The sequence below is a fragment of the Lucilia cuprina genome, chromosome 6 (genome assembly GCF_022045245.1).
Source record: "Lucilia cuprina isolate Lc7/37 chromosome 6, ASM2204524v1, whole genome shotgun sequence".
Lineage (NCBI taxonomy): Eukaryota > Metazoa > Arthropoda > Insecta > Diptera > Calliphoridae > Lucilia > Lucilia cuprina.
This window is the reverse complement of record NC_060954.1, coordinates 32,233,392-32,255,562: the sequence shown is the minus strand read 5'-3', so window position 1 is coordinate 32,255,562 and position 22,171 is coordinate 32,233,392. Positions and strand designations below refer to the sequence as shown.

At 27.2% G+C, this 22,171-nt stretch overlaps 1 protein-coding gene across 8 annotated transcripts in view; it reads left to right on the top strand.

Annotated features, from left to right (window-relative positions):
- LOC111684743 (zwei Ig domain protein zig-8) overlaps nucleotides 1-22,171 on the top strand; it is a 266,057-nt gene that overhangs the window by 36,452 nt on the left and 207,434 nt on the right. For 6 of the 8 annotated variants that reach the window (XM_046955749.1, XM_046955748.1, XM_046955747.1 and 3 more), the window contains exon 2: nucleotides 12,311-12,315. The exons of the other annotated variants lie outside the window; for them this stretch is intronic. The gene's annotated coding sequence lies outside the window, so the exon portion shown is untranslated. The remainder of the gene's footprint in view (nucleotides 1-12,310; nucleotides 12,316-22,171) is intronic. 8 annotated transcript variants of the gene reach the window in all.

Genomic DNA, 22,171 nt, shown 5'->3' with positions numbered 1-22,171 from the left:
TATATATAGAAGAACAAAACACGCATTATGATTTAAAATAGTTTAAAAAGTTTATATTACAGTAACGACACAAGGATTTACATAACATAATAAGTACATATGCAGAGCTGCTTTTTGAAATATTTTTTTAATTGTCTGTTTTTAGATTGAAATTATTTGAAGTCATGTAATAGCTCTAAACTTTTTATACCCTTAAATTTAAGTTTAAGAACTTTGTTTTAAGCTTCTTCATTTTGTTTTCAAATGATGCCAATAATATTATGGACTTATCCTCCTAGCTAGTTCAAAAACAAAACTATTTACTTAACAAAACATGAATCTAATTACTTTTAATACAAAACCATTCTTACCAAGTAACATAAGTAATTACTTATGTTACTTAGTAAGAAAGGTTTTGTATTAAAAATTCTGGAGCAATTATCTATTTTCATATCACCGTTATTTACTTAACAGCAAATTATGTGGAAAGCATATCTGATAGAATTGTCCATGATCCCGAAGGGGGTCTCTCGGATATACTTAGCAAAGCACTTTGTTATAAATAAGAATTCAATTAGAATTTCTTGTAATACAATTACAAGAAATACCATTAGGTACCAATAATTTTAATTAATCTTCTAATAAATTAATGAATGTAATCATTACAACCCTATATTGTCAATTATAATGCTGATGATAGTAAGTCATTAAAATAATATTGTAATTTTTTTAGTATAAAGATCAAGTTTAATCCTTTTTTCAGTCTTAAATATGATGCAAATTATTCTGTTCTAATTAAGTTTTCTTAATTAAACTAAAAATTACAATCAACAAACATTGCACCGTAAATAAACAAAAATACTGTTCATCATTTTACATAAATTTATGCGTAACCATATAAACAAATACCATAATTGGGATATTTATTCATAAAAAATTGGTATCAACAAACGATTTTACAATATTTTATTTAATTTATTTTATATAAAAAAATAATGATTGTGTACAAAATATAACAATACCAACGAAAAAAGTATGTATGTATCGTCATATGAAATATAAAGCCCTAAATTACATCGAACAAAAACCTTAACCACCATGCTGTGTTAAAACAAAAGTCGGTATCAAAAACTCTTCTTTCAAATCATTTACTTCGGGCTGAACATACTTAATTTCATGTTTCTAGATTCAATATTATAAAAAATTTAAAAAGTAACTTAATAAAAACAAAACAAAATTCCAATAAGTTCACGTTTTCCGGTTCTCACCTAATTCCGAGTTTACATACCTAATAAGTTTCTAGGTTCAATATTATAGGAAATTCAAAAAGTACCTTTTGCAGAACGAAAAAGTACCAAAAAAATTCTGAGTTAAAGGCGGTCAAAATTTGACATTTTGGCCATGCAGGTGTTTTTTCTCATCCATGTAACTTATTACCAATTGTTCTTAGCAAAATGTGTCTTAAATAGTTTAGATAGCTATTTATGCAATCTTTCGAAAAAAATTAAAAAAAATTTATAAAATATTTTTGATTTTTTTTTAATCAAAAACATTTTTGACTTTTTTTTCAAAATGGGCCCTTTTTAGTTTTTTTATTATTTTAAGAAAGCTTAAGTCTTTTCCTAAGCGACCTATATAGTCGCTTAGTGAAATGCGAGTGGGATATCTATCAAAAAAAATATTTTGTAATTCAAAATTTAAAATTTTTGATTTTTTTTGCAAAATCAAAATCTTTGTTGACTTCTTTAAAAAAAATGGACCCATTTTTTAATTTTTTTTGCTCAGAAGAAAGCTTTCGTGTTTTCCTTTAACACCCTTTTTGTCGCTTAGTGGGATGCGAGTGGGATATCTATAAGAAAATGTTTTGTAACTCAAGACATACATTTTTTACTTTTTTTTCAAAAATCAAAAACCTTTTTGACTTTTTTCCAAAATGGACTCATTTTTTTATTATTTTTTTTTTTCAAAAGAAAGCTTAGGTCTTTTCCTTTAAAACCTTTTTGGTCGCTTAGTGGGATGCGAGTGGGATATCTATCAAAATAAATGTTTTGTAACTCAAGACAAATGTTTTTAAATTGAATTTTTTTCATATTTGTGTGTGTTTTTAAAACCTTAAAAATAAAAACCACAACAACTGACCGATAATAGCCACTGGAGGGGTGCAACATGAGGCCGACCGCTATTAATTTTCCACCCCCAAAATTTGTCTAAGTTTTGTATCTTGCGGCTTTTTTAGTCAATCCTAGAGGTAGTTTTCAGCGCACGTGATTTTCATTGTTAAAATATCAGGTGCTGAATCTAATAACGCCAAGAAAGGATTGACAAAAAAAATGTAACTAATAAAGGTGACTATTGTGATTAAGATTAAATTTTACTAAATTATTCATCTTTTTATACCCTTCACCTTCGTGAGAAGGGTATATATAAGTTTGTCATTCCGTTTGTAATTTCTATAATAATTATAATTTTACGACCCTATAAAGTATATATTCTTGATCCTTATAGATAGCGGAGTCGATTAAGCCATGTCCGTCTGTCTGTCTGTCTGTCTGTCTGTTGAAATCAGTTTTTAGAGGACCCCAGATATCGGCGAGATCCGAATCTTCAATAATTCTATTAGACATGCTTTCGAGAAGATCGGTATTTAAAATCAGCAAAATCGGTCGGTAAATAACGGAGATATGAGCAAAAATCCGAGACAAAATTTCATCAAAAAATTATTAAAAAAGCAACAAAAACACTGTACATAGAAAAAGATGTACACGTGTGTGTGTAGATGTATTTGGTTTTATTCAGCTGTATGTTTGGAATCCAAACATAATAAATACACAGCAAAAAAATATGATTTGTATTTTTTGTTTAAATAAAATAATTTTCCATTTTGTTTTGCAAATATATATTTTTAAGGAATAGAAAAAAGTATTTAAAACGTTTTCAATTATATGAGAGTAGATTGTGAGTTATTGTACAATAATTTTTATGCGAATAATGTAAGTTTGAAATTTAAAACTAACACAAATTTTTTCCAAGTGCTTTTTAAAACAATTTTTTTTTACGATAAACAAAAACAAAATCTACGTCTCGTCAATGTTTACTAGCAATGAATCAGAGGTCGAAGTCGACCGGCTTCGAGACGGAGCTTAGCCGCCGCCGAACTATATTTAGTTGCTTGAGCCGCCGAACTATATTTAGTTGCTTGAGCCGACGCCGAAACATTCGGCTTTAATCGACTCAAATTTTTTTAATGTTTTTATTAACTAGACTGTAAGATCAATTTTGTTTAAAATACACTATGGTTAAGGGTATTATTATTATATATTAAATTAATTATTATTACAAATAAATAACAAAATTAAATTATTCAACATTTCCATAGAAAAAAAGTGATTTTTATTCGTGAGGTTAACATATTATGGGTATTACAGTATCGAGGCTAATGTGTCTAGTTTCTCTGCGTAAGTTTAATTTTTAAGGTTTACACACAAATATTAAAAAAAAAAAAATTAAAATAGTGCAAATTTAAAAACCTTTGTTTTGAATTACAAAACATTTATTTTGATACATATCCCACTCGCATCCCACTAAGCGACCAAAAAGGTTTTAAAGAAAAATACCTAAGCTTTCTTTTGAGAAAAAAAAATAATAAAAAAACAGTCCATTTTGGAAAAAAGTCAAATAGGTTTTTGATTTTTGAAAAAAAAGTAAAAAAATTGTATGTCTTGAGTTACAAAACATTTTTTTTATAGATATCCCATTCTCATCCCACTAAGCGACAAAAAGGGTGTTAAAGGAAAACACATAAGCTTTCTTCTGGGAAAAACATTTTTTTATAGATATCCCACTCTTATCCCACTAAGCGACAAAAAGGGTGTTAAAGGAAAACACATAAGCTTTCTTCTGGAAAAAAAAAGTAAAAAATGGGTCCATTTTTTTAAAAATAGTCAACAAAGTTTTTGCAAAAAAAAAAAAAAAAATCAAAAATTTTAAATCTTGAGTTACAAAATATTTTTTTGATAGATATCCCACTCGCATCCCACTAAGCGACCAAAAAGGGTTTAAAGGAAAAGATCTAAGCTTTCTTTTGAAAAAAAATGAATAAAAAAAGAGTCCATTTTGAAAAAAAAGTCAAAAAAGTTTTTGATTTTTCAAAAACAAGTAAAAAATTGTATGTCTTGAGTTACAAAATATTTTTTTTATAGATATTCCACTCGCATCCCACTAAGCGTGTTAAAGGAAAACACATAAGCTTTCTTCTGAGCAAAAAAAAAATTAAAAAATGGGTCCATTTTTTTAAAAAAAAGTCAAGTTTTGCAAAAAAATTAAAAAATTTTAAATCTTGAGTTACAAAATATTTTTTTGATAGATATCCCACTTGCGTCTTTTCCTAAGCGACCTATATGGTCGCTTAGGAAAAGACTTAAGCTTTCTTAAAAAAAAATAAAAAGGGTCCATTTTGAAAAAAAAGTCAAAAATGTTTTTGATTTAAAAAAAAAAAAAATCAAAAATATTTTATTAAATTTTTTTAATTTTTTTTCGAAAGATTGCATAAATAGCTATCTAAACTATTTGGGACACATTTTGCTAAGAACAATAGGTAATAAGTTACATGGATGAGAAAAAACACCTGAATGGCCAAAATGTCAAATTTTGACCGCCTCTAACTCAGAAAGTTCACGAGCGCTCTTGTTGAAAAATTGTGTCTGAATTACTATCCAATAGAACTAACTATGGTGCAAATTTCATCGCGATCGGAAGACATCGATTTCAAAAGTTGGTTCACTTGACGTAAAATGCCCCATATATAATATTATAGGAAATTCAAAAAGTACCTTTTGAAAAACGAAAAAGTACCAAAAAGTTCCATTTTATGGCCTCTAACTAAAGTCAGGCTCCACATACTTAATTTTATGTTTCTAGCCAATAACACACTAGTGCTACTCTCGCTCTGCAACTCTTGTTCTGCTGCTCACGCTCTGCTTTGTTTTTCTAAACAAGAGTACAATAACAAAATTTACCGTATGACTGTGTATCTAGTTTTTGATTTTTCAAAAACAAGTAAAAAATTGTATGTCTTGAGTTACAAAATATTTTTTTTATAGATATTCCACTCGCATCCCACTAAGCGTGTTAAAGGAAAACACATAAGCTTTCTTCTGAGCAAAAAAAAAATTAAAAAATGGGACCATTTTTTTAAAAAAAAGTCAAGTTTTGCAAAAAAATTAAAAAAATTTAAATCTTGAGTTACAAAATATTTTTTTGATAGATATCCCACTTGCATTCCACTAAGCGACCATATAGGTCGCTTAGGAAAAGACTTAAGCTTTCTTAAAAAAAAATAAAAAGGGTCCATTTTGAAAAAAAAAGTCAAAAATGTTTTTGATTTAAAAAAAAAAAAAAAATCAAAAATATTTTATTAAATTTTTTTAATTTTTTTTCGAAAGATTGCATAAATAGCTATCTAAACTATTTGGGACACATTTTGCTAAGAACAATAGGTAATAAGTTACATGGATGAGAAAAAACACCTGAATGGCCAAAATGTCAAATTTTGACCGCATCTAACTCAGAAAGTTCACGAGCGCTCTTGTTGAAAAATTGTGTCTGAATTACTATCCAATAGAACTAACTATGGTGCAAATTTCATCGCGATCGGAAGACATCGATTTCAAAAGTTGGTTCACTTGACGTAAAATGCCCCATATATAATATTATAGGAAATTCAAAAAGTACCTTTTGAAAAACGAAAAAGTACCAAAAAGTTCCATTTTATGGCCTCTAACTAAAGTCAGGCTCCACATACTTAATTTTATGTTTCTAGCCAATAACACACTAGTGCTACTCTCGCTCTGCAACTCTTGTTCTGCTGCTCACGCTCTGCTTTGTTTTTATAAACAAGAGTACAATAACAAAATTTACCGTATGACTGTGTATCTTGTTTTTTTTTTTGCAATTTCTGTTTAAGCATGAATAAAAATCTCAGTTTTATATGAAATTTTCAGAGGTTGTCTCGGATTTTTGCTCATATCTCCGTTATTTATGGACCGATTTTGCTGTTATTAAATAGCGATTTTCCCGAAAGCATGTCTAACAGAATTATTAAAGATTCGGATCTCGCCGGTATCTGGGGTCCTCTAAAAACTGATTTCAACAAACATACAGACAGACGGACAGACAGACGGACAGACAGACAGACGGACAGACAGACAGACAGACGGACAGACAGACGGACAGACAGACGGACATGGCTTAATCGACTCCGCTATCTATAAGGATCCAGAAAATTCAAGTCCATGCGTTAGATGGATTTATTAAATGCAAAATGAGACTGTTCAAGTTTGCTAGTCTAAATAGTTGCTCAAACTTGCACAAAAATCACTTCTCATACAAATCGATTCCGATAGAGGAAACATCCATAAGTTGCACAGTTTGTGAAGGTTTTTTAACGTTTAAATGAAGACCCTAATATTAAAAAAAAATTTGAGGTTTTGCTTTACTTGCAGAAATATGCAATTTACGCCCGTGAGAATTAAGTATTTTTTAACCCAAAAGAAGGTAAGTTACATTAAAAAAAAGGTAGTAAGGTTAATAATATTATGTATGTATATGTAATATAAAATTTCTGAATAGTCTAGAAGGCTTTTTCGACAACAATGTATCCATTGGAATAGTCTCATCAACATGCACACAACACGAGTTTTAAAGTATGTAAATTTATAGACATATATAAGTATCTTTGTTTATGATTATTGCGTTGCAATATAATAAACATTACTCGCATAATCTTACATTGTGCGGGGCAAAATGTAAATTAAACCTTCATTAGCACTGTTCAAATTACATACTAAGTATGGATAAACAAGAGCAAACAGTAACTTAATTTTATTTGGTTAAATCATTAAAAGTTTAATTATGGCCGGATTTTCCACAGCCAGTAAATTGCTTCAGAGTCATTAATTTTATGTACACATTCATTCACACACTTAAATACGCATACACATGGACCAAACCGTTTTGATATTTGTAGGTACAACTATCCAAACACCGTACCAAATTAATTTTAAAGTCATTACATCATCATTTGTGCATATGTATGAATGTATATTTAAAATACTAATTATGAACGTGAAAGGATTGTTTAAAAATAATTACAAAGTTTTAAGTAAGCAAAACATTTTTTATATAAGTAGATACATATGTACATTAAGGTTATAAATATTTTTGCGTGGTAAAATATAACAATACTACTTTATTGCCAATACTGTCCTGATATAAAAATACAGTTTTTGAAGTAAATTTGGTGAAAAGTATATTAACCAAAGAAAAACATACATTGAAAAGTAATGACTTAAAAAGCTAATATAACTTTTCATTACTTCTTCAATAGCATTATAAGTCATTATTTTAACGCAATGATGTCATTAGAGAGAAGTACTTGTAATTTCTTTTACATTGTTAGATAAAATCACCACATATCCACAGCTTAAGGCCTATTAACTAAATAACTATAAATAACCGTATATCTCGGAAACTGATACAATTAGTGTCCTTACGTCCTTTTGCACAAACAACTTTGATATCCATAAGAATATTTTTGAACATAATTGGCGGAACGGCTAATTTTGATTTCATATTTTAAGAAAATATTAAATCAGTTTATGGGGAGTTGTACTACCCATATTACATAAATATAAACATATTTTATCTGGAAAACAAAAAAATAGATTCCTCAAATTTTGCACAAATTACTTTCATATTCATCTAAGTAATCGAAAAAAGCGGATTTTCATTATATTTAGAATCTTTAAAATTACTGAGTGATTTTTATATTTATATATATTGCATTTAGGGTAGCTAAGCACAGTGGGTATAGCTAGTATTATTTAATTGTAACAAATCTAGCAAACATTTGTTACAAAAATTTTACTACAAAGACAAAAAATTGTTTTAAAATTTCAACTCGAAAATACCAGAATATCTACGTGATACACAATGTTAATATCCTATTGATTTATTTGTTACTAGCTAATACCCGGTGTGCTTCGCTCCCCCTATCGAAATTAAATACATAATCAAAAAATTATTTATTTAGTTATTAAATTATATAATTTTTCTTAAAGGTTTATTTTAATTTCATAAATGATCTTTTACTTTTATTCTTCAAAATTTTTCTATTTATGCAAGTGGGGGCTTCCAGATGAAGGTCCGCTCTTTTTCTCCAAAATGTTCAAATGAATATTAAAGTAATTTGGGCAATATTAGAAGAATCTAGTTCTATTAGTTTCTTAGTTAAAGGAAATTTTATATTTAATTCATATGGGAGGTACCAAGTACCTCATTGAAATTCCGCTCGTTTTACTCTAAATGCTGAGATGACTGTCAAAGTTCTTAAAGTAAAATTTAAAGATTCTAGCTCTTATAGTTTCTCTGATTTACGATGAAATTAAAAAAATACATTTAGGTATTAAAAGTAGTATTAATTCTTGTTTCGCTTGGAATCTGAGATCCAAATAGCACACCATTTAGTGTAATTAAATCTACCAATTTGTAAAATTTAACCAAAACTGCCTCAAATTTTAGTAAAATAAAAATTCATATTTCTACACCACTTTTGGTTCTTTTTTTCTTCCTAGTGATGTAAAAAATTTATCATATATTTCAAAAAATGCAACATCATAGTGGGAGCCTATAAATAAATATTCATATAGACAAACCAATAAATAGAAAACAATGTTTTACAAAAATGTACCAAAAATATGTAAACTTTTTACCACTTAAACGTCCCAATTTCCCAAATTTATATTCGTAAATTTTCAATAAGGTACGAATGTAATCTAAATTTTATTTCTATGTTCACTGGTTAAAAAGGTACATAAAGTTCAAAAAAGTACCAAAATACAGTTTTTACCGATTTACTACTAAAATGAAACGAATTTCGAAAAAGTTATATTTTTACCGTTTATTATATTTACCCGTTTTTACCCCATAAAAAATCTTTCTAAAAATCCCTTCTTAGTGGATCTACATAACCAAAAATACATTTAGTGTCAATATATCATGTTTCTAACTTCAGCCGTTTAGGCTGTGCGATGATCAATCAGTCAGTAACGCAACTCTTTTATATACATATATATGATAAGACTAGATATAAAGTAGTTATTTTTTGTGTGCATTAAGTACATTATTTATATTCTAAACACCTGACGAAAGTTAATTAATTAAAAACCAATTATTAGTTCTGTAAACTAAATACAAATACGGTATCGGGTGGTAGTATAATTATTTATTTTTAAGAAAAATGGAATTAAAGATGAACAGCATGATTTATAATTAACTGCTTATTGTACGCATGTGTTAAAACCGCATTGTTTAAACTTTCATTTAATTAATTTTTATGTATATACATAAAGGATATCACAACAACTGATTTACATATATCAGTAACCACAACCATATTTATGATGTGTAATGTTGTTCTGATGATATAATACCAAACGCAAAATATAAAAATGTCCATTTTCGTAAATACGGCATTACTTTGGCCCAATACGGGTTAAAATTTATCTATAATGTTTAATTGATAATTTTTACAATTAAACAATTTGCTGAAAAATTTTATAAAAGAATTATTAACTTTCAAGTGGTTAACTGAAGACTTTGTATGGCCCGATCATTACGAAAATTTGCAGACTTATACAAAACTAGTCTTAAAAATTGATAATTGTAGCATTAGCATAAGGTTTACATAGATACACAGACGGGCGGAAATAGCTTAATTGAGTTAGAAAGTGAATCTATGGTATACTTTAAGGTGGGTATAGGAATAATATTTTTGATTTGACTAATTTCAGCACGTACGCGTAATACCCTTCCACTATAATAGTGTAGGGTATGAAAAGACGTTAAATTAATAACATCAAAGATATAAATAAACAAATTAATTTAGATAATAAATATTTAAGGACACGGCATTTTTGTGAAATATTTAATAGTTGTGAATATGCCTTTACAATAAAACTGGCATAACTTAAAAAGCCGTTTCGAGAAAACGGTTTAGGAGCACTATGGCACATTACTTTTCCTTAAGTACTGTAAAAATCATAGGTATAAAAATATTAAACATAAAACAAGACAGACCTGACTTGCAACTGACTAAACTTTCAGAATAAATAGATGTCAAATTGTGAGTTACAACTTTTATCCTTTAATATCTTTTAAGGTTTAAAAAATGATTTCTTCAAAAAAATTTTGATAGACATTCTTATCATGAAAGAATAAAATAAAAATAACTCAAAATAATTTACAACCTTTTTTGTTCGCTTGACATCAAATTTGGCATTGTTTGATTTGGATAAGTATTTTAAAATATTTTTTGAAATATATACCCGTCTTGTAAAAAGAACAGGATTACGAAATAAAAAACTCATAACGCAGTTTTTCTCCATTAAATTTATAGTTTCGTAGCTATGTCTTCCGATTCGTATTTATTTTTGGGAGTTCGACGGTTTGATCAATATTAACAAGTGAGAATGTTTTCCGTAAAAAGAATGCTTTCCTATAAACATCAGGGTGATATTTCGAATAAGATTTATGTCAATTAGGGATCGAGATTTTTTAAATTAACACAATATTAATTTTTAAAAACAAAATATTTTTGTTTAATTTTGAAACCGTGATCGTATGACTAATTTTCTAAAGGAGCCTTATAAGCGTCAATTATGAACCGATACTCGCAAATATTGTGAGTAGGGTCATTTCATGTCCGATCCAAAAAATATTAGTAGAGAGGTTTTGGCTAGTAAGAAAGTTACTTAAACCGAATTTCATCGCTATACTAGAATGAGGCCAGTAATAAGTGTTATAGGCATTTTTTGAAGGGGACCTTATATGGGGGTAGGGTCAATTAAAGACCGATCCTCTAAAAATTTGGTAGGAAGAACCGAAATCGCCCGTTTTCAATACCAAACAAACCTTATCAATATAGAATATTTACGCAAAATTTCAACTATCTAGCTTATTTCGTGTGGTCCCTATCGTGACAGACGGACGGACATGTCTAGATCGTTTTAGAATTTAATGAAGACCCAGAATATATATTTGTGGGTCTATGACCAATATTTCGATGTGTTACAAACGGAAAAACAAAATCAATATACCCCCATCTTTTTTTATGGTGGGTATAAAATGAAGCGTTTAAAAAAATAAATTAAATTTTACTGTGCAACAAGACCAATGGGAAATGAGATAGGTCATTAGTAGATAAAATCTACAAAGGGCATAAAAAGCATTAAACGTTTTGCTTTGTAGTCCTTAATTTAAATTCGATTTTAATAGTTGCTAGTAAATACTTTACAGGAAATTTTCAAATTTTTTTTGATTTATATAAAAGAAAAATAAAAAATTTTTAAATTTTTTGATCTGTCTTCATGGTCCAATTCTGATTTTTTATATGTTGTTGTTGATTCTATAAACTAATTTAAATGAATGAATAAGATATCCTTGACGCAAGGAAATTTTTTGTTATAATTATTCTTATTTTAAAACCATAATATTTTAAATAAAATCTTGCCGAAAACAACATACAGGGATCAATTACGGTCTAAAATGATTAGAAATGGATAAATATTTTAGAAAATATACTTTATCACATTTAACCGTTTTTGGAAAAACTTAAAAAAAATATGAACATTGATAAAATCAAAACCGTAACGAATTTGAAACTTTGAAGGATGTATGAAAAGATCAGAAAGGGTAATGTTCATAAATTGTCCTATACATTAATAATACGAGCTAACTTTTTAAACCAGGGGGAATTTGGTCTATTAATTTTCCCGTTGGTCTCATTTGATAAAGATGCGAAGACCCAATATTTGTTGCACAGTGCTCTCAAAAAATCATAATCATGCAATAATTGAAACATTAAACAGTTAATAAAAACACATCGACATATTACATCATCCCTCAAAAATTTATTTGCTTATGATGGGTCTCATTTTGTATATAAAATTAGCAGTAGGAAAATATTAAAAATAATTTGATTGAGCGAGAGATATGGTTCTCCGATTATTTACATATCAAAATACAAAATAATATCTTCGAAGTCCAAATTTCAAGAACAGGTTTAATTTAATAAATACATATGCATTGTATGCGAGTACTTAATTGTGGTTAATTATAAAGGAATTAAAAAAAATATTGTTAATTAACATGATAATATGTAAACAAACACAACTGCTCTATTTTGGTATCGAAATTAATTATTAATTGGTTAAAATAACTTTATTTCTATTAATTTTATTGTAATTAATTAATATTTTTTTATTATTTTTTCCAGATAAGGTAATTTTATAAACGATGTCATTCTAAATGGACCTTTTAGGAAATATTGAACATTTTAAGTGAGTTTTTTCCATATTGTTTTTTATTTATTAAATGCCTGCGAACTTTCTATCATTAATTAAAATGCTTAACGTATACATATTTTTAAGAAACCACAAGCAACAAATCAATAATGAAAATAGCAATATTACAAAGTTAACAAGTCATTAATCAACAATCCTAAAGAACCAACATATTTGTAATTTAATTGTTATTGAACAAAGGTCCAAAAGTTTAAAGGATATATATTTTTTAAACATACAAACGTGATAAATAAGTGGAAAAAGTATAGTCGAGTATGGCCATCCATGTGGTACCCTACACCAGTTATATTTTAAAACTACATATAATTTTTTATAATAATGTTTTTACAGGTGTTGATTTTAATTAATCTAAAATAGGATCCTGAACAAGTTCTGATGGATGACTTTATGTTTATATAGTAGTTGGTTAAGTTTAATTTCATCGAGATACCAATGGTTATATGGCTATTATGGACGTTTAAGTCAAAACATTGAAAAGAAAAACGTGTGATTTACCGAAAAGAATTAAAATTCTAGCTAAAATATCTATGTACATATGCATATTATTTATGGAAATCCAAAATAAAAACGCGTGCCAAAATTGTACATCTCCTTATTTTAATTGTAATACAAATAACAGTGATGGTGTGGCATTACAAAATCATTCCCATCGCTTTCTTTATCTTGAATATCTGTAGCAAATTAAACTACTGAAATAACAAATGATTTGAAAATCCATTTGTATAAATGCCACCAGCATACTGTGTGTGCGAGTAAAAATATATGTACATATGTATGTTTGTTAGAAAGTAATCGAAACCGTTCATATTCTATGGCCACTAAATTGAATGCCAATTTAAGTGGCATCCAACAAAAAAGGCAGAGATTAACATTTTATGCGTACAAATGGATATCAGAAGAAAAACTAAAACGTACAAAAACTCAAAACTGCCATAACACTGCCAATTGGGAATAATGGCCACAATAATAATAACACTAAAAAAGAAATTAATAAATTTATATAGGGAACGGAAAAATTTACAAAACTCAAAAAGAGCTTTAAATGTCCAAAATGTTTGAACCAATTTAAAGGAATATTTAAAAATAAAACAATGGACAGTTTGAACGAATGGCCTAATTTGGTTGCAAAAAAACTTTCTAATTTAATAGATGTTGTATTTTACAACAATAGAGAATATGTATAGACATTTCAATGTTTATTCATGTGGGACTTAAAGAAAATGATCGATTTTTTTTTTTTTGAAATTTAAATGTCTCTATTTCGCATATATGTACATACGTGCCTATTTACCAATACTAGACTAATGTCTAGAATATTTTGTATAGCTCTATTTTTTATGTTTAAAAATTCTATTCTTAGACTCGGAAGCTTTAACTGATTGCACACTTCATTAGACAGTGAATCCTTTAAAGCTCAACAATTCATCTGTGTTGGTTCATGTTATTTTTATACACATATATACACACATAGACATAAAATTCACATAAACTTTCAGAATTTCTGTGTTTTTTCTTTCTTTTTTCCATTCAATACATTCATCCTGCACAAAGTTAATGTTTTGTGCCTCAAACTTTGTTAAGTAAAGGGAAAATGTAAAAAAAGAAAATAATAATGAAAGTAGGACGTGGTTCTATCATAAAAACGTACGCCCACCCTGCACACCACACCCGTTACCCGTCTCCCCACCAACACACACACTCACTTCGCGCTAAAGCTATGTTGTATGTGTTTCAATGCCGTCAAATACAGTTATTTAATCTCCCACTTATCATCATTTCCAGCTGCCTTTTATATTCGAACATAAAGAGTACCAAAAATGCCATTGATGTGTAGAATCTTTGAAATTAAGACATTGATGTTGTTGATTTTCGTCATTTTCCGTTGTTCAGTTGCTAAGATGGCTAACAGGCTGGCTGAATGAATGTTTGGTTTGAGACACTTTTTCTTTATATACAATACATACATACATACATACATACATACATACATACATACATACATACATACATACATACATTTTATTTTGGTTCATTTACTCATTAATACGCGTGCATGCACAAGCATACAAACATAAATATATAAAATTTTATTACGCATATTTATAACGTTTAATGCGATAAGAGAATCTTGATACTAAAACAATTGAAAAGATAAATTACAGAGTAAAATTGTCATAAGAAAATTGTTGCAAATTAAGCAACAGTCCGTTTTAATTGATTCAAAAGTATACATTATTTACACGAAGCTTTTATTGTTATTTATATTTTTGGGAATAAAATGTCATCCCACTATTTAAACTGAGTGTAATTATAAAAGTCATGAAAAAACGGATACAGGATAAAAAACATAAAATTAGGGCTTCGGTCATACTTTACAAATACCTTCACCATGATATGTTAAATACACAACTGTGACTTTATTCAAATATTTTTATTTAAAATGTAAATAAAAATAAAAAATAAGTATTTTATATTCTTTTATTTTTAAATCAAACTTTTCAAATACTTATTTTGTATTTGAAAAATACAAAATATTCTGGGAAAATTTTTTGAAACCACCGTATCAACGAAAATATGGGCTCTATTTTCGTTGACTTATATGATTTTGTTAAGATTTTCATTATTTTGAGCGTTAAAAATGTTATTTTATTTGAGTAAAATATTCTGAAAATAGAAACAGAATAGAAATAAAAATAGTTATTTGTATTTTGTCATTTCAAATAAAATTAACAAAAGGATTTTTTTTTTATTTGAAAACATGAAAATAAAAATATTTGTGCATTCTGTATTTTTATTTTCAAATATCCAGTAAAAAAATTATTAAAAAAAAAATCAAAAAATACCAATTGAAAAGCGAAAAAGTATCGCAAGTTTTCTTCTATAGATTTTCGATTAATAATGGTATTGCGTATGTGCAATAAAACTAAGAGAGAAACATTCATAGAATAAAAAAATATAAAATCGTTTCCTCCTTTTTATTAATTAAAAGTACCAAAAAGTCCTACTTTATATATACTCACTATTACAAAATTGCATCTTTCTAGGTTCAAAATATCAAAATAAAAAAATTCAAAAAGTATCAAAAATTACATTTACTAGGTTCTCAGCTAATCAGAACTCTACACACATAGTTTCATTTTCCTAGGTTCAATATTATAAAAAATTTAAAAAGTACCTTTTGTTGAACAAAAAAGTACAAAAAATCAGTTATTATGAGTTCGCACCTAATCCGGGCTCTACATACTAAATTTTATGTTTCTAGCCAATAACAACACACAACTTCTTTTGCAACGTGACGACACGCTCAGCTTTGTTTTTATAAACAAGAATGTAAAATAAAAAAATACCCTATGATTATGTTCTTTGTTGTTGTTTTTTACAGTTTCTGTCTGAGCTTGAATAAAAAATCAACATTTTTGATAAAATTTTCAAAGGTTGTTTGTCTCAGTTGTACTCATGTTTCCGGTATTTATGGACAGATTTTGCAGATTTCAAATAGCGTTCTTCCCGATCGTATGTCAGTTAGATTCGGATCTCGAAGATATCTGGGGATAGCCCTCAGGCATGTTATCCTTGATGATAGATCCCATCTTGGTGTATTGCTATCCAGGGCTAGATAGGTGCTACCAATACCTCTAGTCGGCCGGAACTATAAATTGGTGTTTACTATTTAAGCCAGAATAAAAACTTACAATATTTTTTTTTTTATTCAACTAGTCGACTAAATTTTAAAATTTATTTGATTATTCGAGGGAATAACGAATAAAAATTTTTATTCGAATAATTTAATAAAATATAATATATATATTTTTAGCACTAATATTTTTTAGTGATAATTTTATTTTTTTAACTATAACTCAGTTGAGTGGTAGTGTAGAAAAAAGCACTACACTCAAATAGTTAAATATTTGAACAGTAACTAACAAAAGGCTTCAATAATTTTCTTTGCACTATTTTTTTAATTTATTAATATTTATTAATATGTTTAATATTAGGGCCTTTAACCTTTGTTCAAAAAGAAGGTATACAAAATGAAATACGTGCTTTCCTTTTAAGCTCGGAGACCGATATTTTTAGCCTCAACAAATATCCTCAAATAAGGCAAATGTTTTTAAAATTTAACACGTCTTTGCCTTCTTCTGCTCCAGTAGAACGTTTATTTTCTTTTAGCGGAATGGTGGATTCTCCTCGGAGAAATAAATTAAGTGATTCCAATTTCGAAAAACTTGTTTTACTTAAATAATGGCTAATTTTTACTGTATTATATTTTGTTTATTTCTGGTTTTATTGTAATTGTGTAATTTTTGTATTTAACAACTTTTTTTAAAACTTTTTTCCTTAAATATAATAACCTATTAACTTACTGCCTTATTTATAACAATTTATCAAAGGTTTATAGAACAAAATTTGTATGAAAAATTGCCTTATAAACCTTTGATAAATTTTTATGAATAAGGCCCTTAAACTTTAAATTGAGTGAAACATTTCTCTGTTGAAAACAAAAATAGTGCAGGAATATTTTTTGAACTAATAATTTAGTGGAGAAAAATTAATTTCACTAGGCTATAAAAACATAAACAAAAACATAAAAACAAAATATATATCTGTTGAAAATACGATAACACAAACCACACAGCAGAAATTTTTAACAATATTTTTGTTTGCTATCGATTTAAAGTTTACGATACGTTTTCTTCATAAAATACATAATTATAACAAATAGGCCTTTTAGGCTAATAATTAATTTAAATTATTTATTATATCAACAAAAGTCGACAAAACTTAGTTTTATAGAACTCTAAATCACACAACCGATTAGCCCCCATACTTCAGAAAATGACTTAAAGGTCAAAATTCACTTACAAACACTAAAAATACTTTTAAATTAAACATAAATAACATTGAAGTAGACTTAAATTTAAAAGAAAACAAAATTTTTTCCTTAATTAATCGAATAATTTTTATTCGAATGGCACCCCTTTTGAATATATATTAAAAAATTTTAAATATTTGCTTTTTTAAGGCTAAATAAGAGAGTGGAAAAATGCTAGAATAAGCCAGAAGCTAAAACATAAGTTTTAAGGATAAATAATAAATAAAAACGCTAACCTGGCAACACTTGTTGTGGCGAACCGGAACACAAGATGCACGGCCTATTAAAAAAGAATTTATAGAGGAAGATTTTTGTACTTTTTTGCTCTTCAGATGCTACTTTTTGAATTTTCTATAATATTGAACACAGAAAAAAAATTCTATAAGAGTTATTTTATAGTACATTTTCCTTCTTCAAATAGTATTTTCAATAATTTCTCTAACGTGGAAGCTAAAGGAATAAAATTAAAAATACACTCCCCTTACGATACGATTAATTACAATAATATTGAACGTAAAAATCAGAAACATTAAAAAAACTTCCCAATCTATTGAAATGTGCTATAAAGTTGAACAAAATTTGTATGTACTTAATTTAAGGTAGCGGAGAATCCAGGGTATTCATGTATATTATAAACATACGACTTCATTCACACGAATATGATATTTTATTGTAATTTCTTAATTTTTTTCATACTCAGCATCTATAAAACTGTATATGTATGTATATATATTTGTAAGTATACATTTTACCCGTATAATTTATGTAAAAAATATCCTTAAGGAAAAAGCTATATTATATTTGTTTATTTTCTTTGCTATATGGTTGTGTACATAAAAACGTTTATATGAATATGTGTACCTACACACAGATCCAGTTCTGGTATTAAAAACGAATATATAAATGAACAAATATTTTGTGAAAGAAACTTCATTTTACTATATAGAACCTGCGTAAACTTAGGGATGTATTTTTTACATATTATTATTTGTATCATTTTAAATAAAAATTAAAAATAGACATGTGTATTAAAGTTATATTTTGTCCAAAAATATCGATTTTGTTTTAAGGGGTTATTTTGTTCTGGAACTAACTGGTGGTAAATTTTAGCCCAATTGGATAACAGGAACCCGTGCAGGAAATCGTAACATTTTAACCAATTATCTTTTGAAAATTATATGAAAGACGTCTAGATGTATAGACCACATCAATTAGAGATTTAATAGCAGCTTGACAATCGATCAAATCTTAGCTAAAAGCAAATGAACAATCGATTTTCACTTCACAAAAAGTTACAGTAAACCTGTAATGAAGGTAATATTTTGGTATGTTTACTTTTGTTCTAGTTGCGTTAATGTATTTGGTTATCCTAAGATAAACTATTTTAGACAATTGAAATCAACGTACCATAACTAACTTAATTTTTGTGGTTTATTTCATATTTAGTTATGAACAACTTGTATATAACAAATTAAAATGCTTAATAATTTATCGATATTGTTGCTTGTATATTCTGAGCTAATATAGAGATGTTATATATGTAATAACTTTTTTTCTCATTTAAAAAAAGGAATGGAAAATATAAAAAAAAAATAAAAAAAGATTCCTATTTTATTAACCACGGTCTTCCCTACAATTTGTTGTAAATAAAAAAATATGACTTTTATAAAAGAAAATGTTAATACTAAAGACTTGTTAATTAGAAGTGTTTAAAATGTTTTTTACTTATTTCCATTTGTAAACAAAAATAAATTATTTTGATCCCTTTGCATTTTTTTCTTGCTGAAAGTAGTTAGATTTTTAAGGATTGGACAAGGATTCCATACATTTATTTCAACTTTGTCATACTAAATTTAAAGAAATATTTTAACATCCATGAATATATACTTATATACATATGTATATACATATTAACTACTAATAAGCAGTAGTATTTGTTCTTTTGAAAGATTATAACTTATTTTTCATCTTTAAATTATTTTCATTCGATTTAATATTTCTACAATATTTTTGGAATTGAGATCAACATTAATGAGAATTGTCATAAATTCACATAATCTTAAGTAAGTATTTTAGCATGTGCTCTCGCACACTCGTTCGTAGTCTTCCATAATCAAATAGAAGCATTATAAATTGTTTATGCCATAAATGTATTCGAAAAATATCCTTATGACGCCATATTTATGTGATTCTATTTTTCGTCTGTTGTCTATAAAACAAAAGTTTCAAGATGAAAAAGTAGCAAATAAATGTACGAATGAAACTTTAATATGTTTGAATATTAAATATTTTAAATTCATAAAAACGTTTCCAAAGAATAGAAATTTGTATGAATGTACAATGTAGATACTTTCTTTCATACACATTTATGTATGTATTTATGGGTATTATATTTGGGAGTATTTGTGTATGATGATATTAAAATATTTGTTATAATATTTTTAGATGTGAATTTAATATAGTGAAAATATCTAACTGTTTTGTTTACCAACTTTTGCTTGACTTCATTTTATTAATATTCACATCCACACACGCACATCCATATACATAAATATCCCAGCAGGTTAACAAAGAGCCATTGTATCATTTTAATACTTTATTTATGAGTATTCAACCAATTAATCAAAGAATTTATATGTTAACCGAAAATATTAAAAGTTAAAAAAACGTTATTTACTCTAATTAAAAAGTAGAAAGGTACTTATCTCGCAAGAAGCAATCATTTAAGTGGCAATGCTTTATTTGTAGTTAGAGTAAAGTCTTCCCGACCAAAAGGGATTTAAAAACGTTTTTAACATTTTTTGGATATCTGTTTCTAATAAATATTTTTATTATACGCATTTGTATTTTCGTGTGTATGTACTTGCTAAGTAAAGGACATCAGAATAATTTTACTATATTTGTTTATTTATTTACTTAGTTATACAACTGATTAAATTCTATACAATATATGTATATATCAAAGGAAACGGATTAATAAAACATATACATGAGAACTCATATACATACATAAATACATAGGATGTTTCTTTAGATAATAATCTAAAGTATTTTGTTGTTTAATCATTATCACTTTAACACGCTTAATGATTGCTTGAGAATATCTCATGAATACTAAAAACAAACACTCCTCAAATATAATTAGTTTTTTATCTTCTGTAGTATGCATTATAATAACTTAATATAATAATTATATACCTTTGTAGCACAGAAGATATCTCAAAAATTACAAAAAATTAGAGAATATTCATATACGTATGTATATTAGTGTGCTCCAAAAAAACTAACTTTCGAATTTTAAAAAATATTGAAATTTGTTTAACAAAGTATCAAAAAACACTAAAATTTGAATTTCGAAACGACCGTTAAAAATATCAAAATTATTCGACTATAGCTGAGAACAGGTTTACTTTATTCTATAAGGACAAAAACTCAATTCTATCCTCGGCCTGTAGGATAGAATTTTTTTCCTTCATACAAGCTTGGAGCACTCTAATGTATATATCACAGCGGGATAAAGAGGCTTTACTAAAGGACTAATTTTGCATACACGAACATAATTTCTTATCTATAAGCCTCTAACCGCAATTTTTTTATTTTTTTATTTTTTTTATTTCTTACCGATCGATATTTTTACAGTTTTCATAGAAAAAATATTTAACCTGTTTAACCGATAACCAGAGAATAAGATTATTGGCCTCAGACTTTCAATATAATTACCTGTGCAGGCTATCTACAAAGACAGCGGAATATTGTGTTATTAGGGAAGAAATTATTAATAAATTCAATATTAAACTCAGCAATTGACTTTAAAGAGTCACATGTGTATGTTTAATTATAAATGCATAATTTACTCGAACTTTACAGCATTCAGGTAGCGATTTATAAAAAAGAGAGGAAATACATTTTATAGGAGTGCCATTTTATACGAATAATTTAACAACCAATCATGTTTGAATTTTAATAATTGTTTGTTTAACAATGCAACTTGTAATGGTCATCACTGATTAATTGTTCTATGATACGTACAGTTGTGTTCAAAATAATAGGAGTGAAAATTTGAAAAATTTTGAATATAATTTTTTTAATGAAAGATTTACATTTTTAATTAAATATTTTTATAATTTATTTATTTAACTTGTTCACTAATTTTTATAACCGTTGTTTTGAATGTTGAAGAAATTTATATAAAAAAATATATATTTTTTTAAATTTATATACAAAATCTATTGTTCAAAATAATAGGAGTATTCGATTTAAGTTCAACTATTTTTAAAATAAAAACAGAAACGAAAGCACTTTCATCTAAAATCTTATTAATTAATGTGTGCCAGTACAACATTAGTCATTTTTGTTAAGATTTAATTTAGAATTTGGGTATATGAACCTCCTGAACTTAATGTCCTTCCGACAACGGTTTTGAGGGTTTTGATGACACATGTCGTTGCCGATTATCAACAAATATACAGTAATTTATTCAGAAAGCCTTAAAAGATGTTATACGCGAGGTCTTTTAACATTTTGATTTAGAATCAGTAAGGCAACAACCATGTATTGGGCTACTTCCTATGGAACGAGCTTCCTCCAATTTAGCATCAAAAATATTTTTATACAACACCGCCATTTTATCAAATTTGTTTATTGGGATTATGAGAGCATATCTTGGAGTAATATGTGTATCTACAACGTTTGGGGTACGATACCATTTTACAAATCATTAGACCATACCATTTTTGTCAAGACCCATCATGAATCATTTCTACACAGAGAAAACAGATTCGTTGCAGTAACGGAATTTGTTTCCAATCGAATTTAGTCAGTTCTAACAACTACCACATAATTCTATTGCAGTAACTGTAAAATTCGATTAGTATTTCCTAGTACATGAAACTCCGAATTA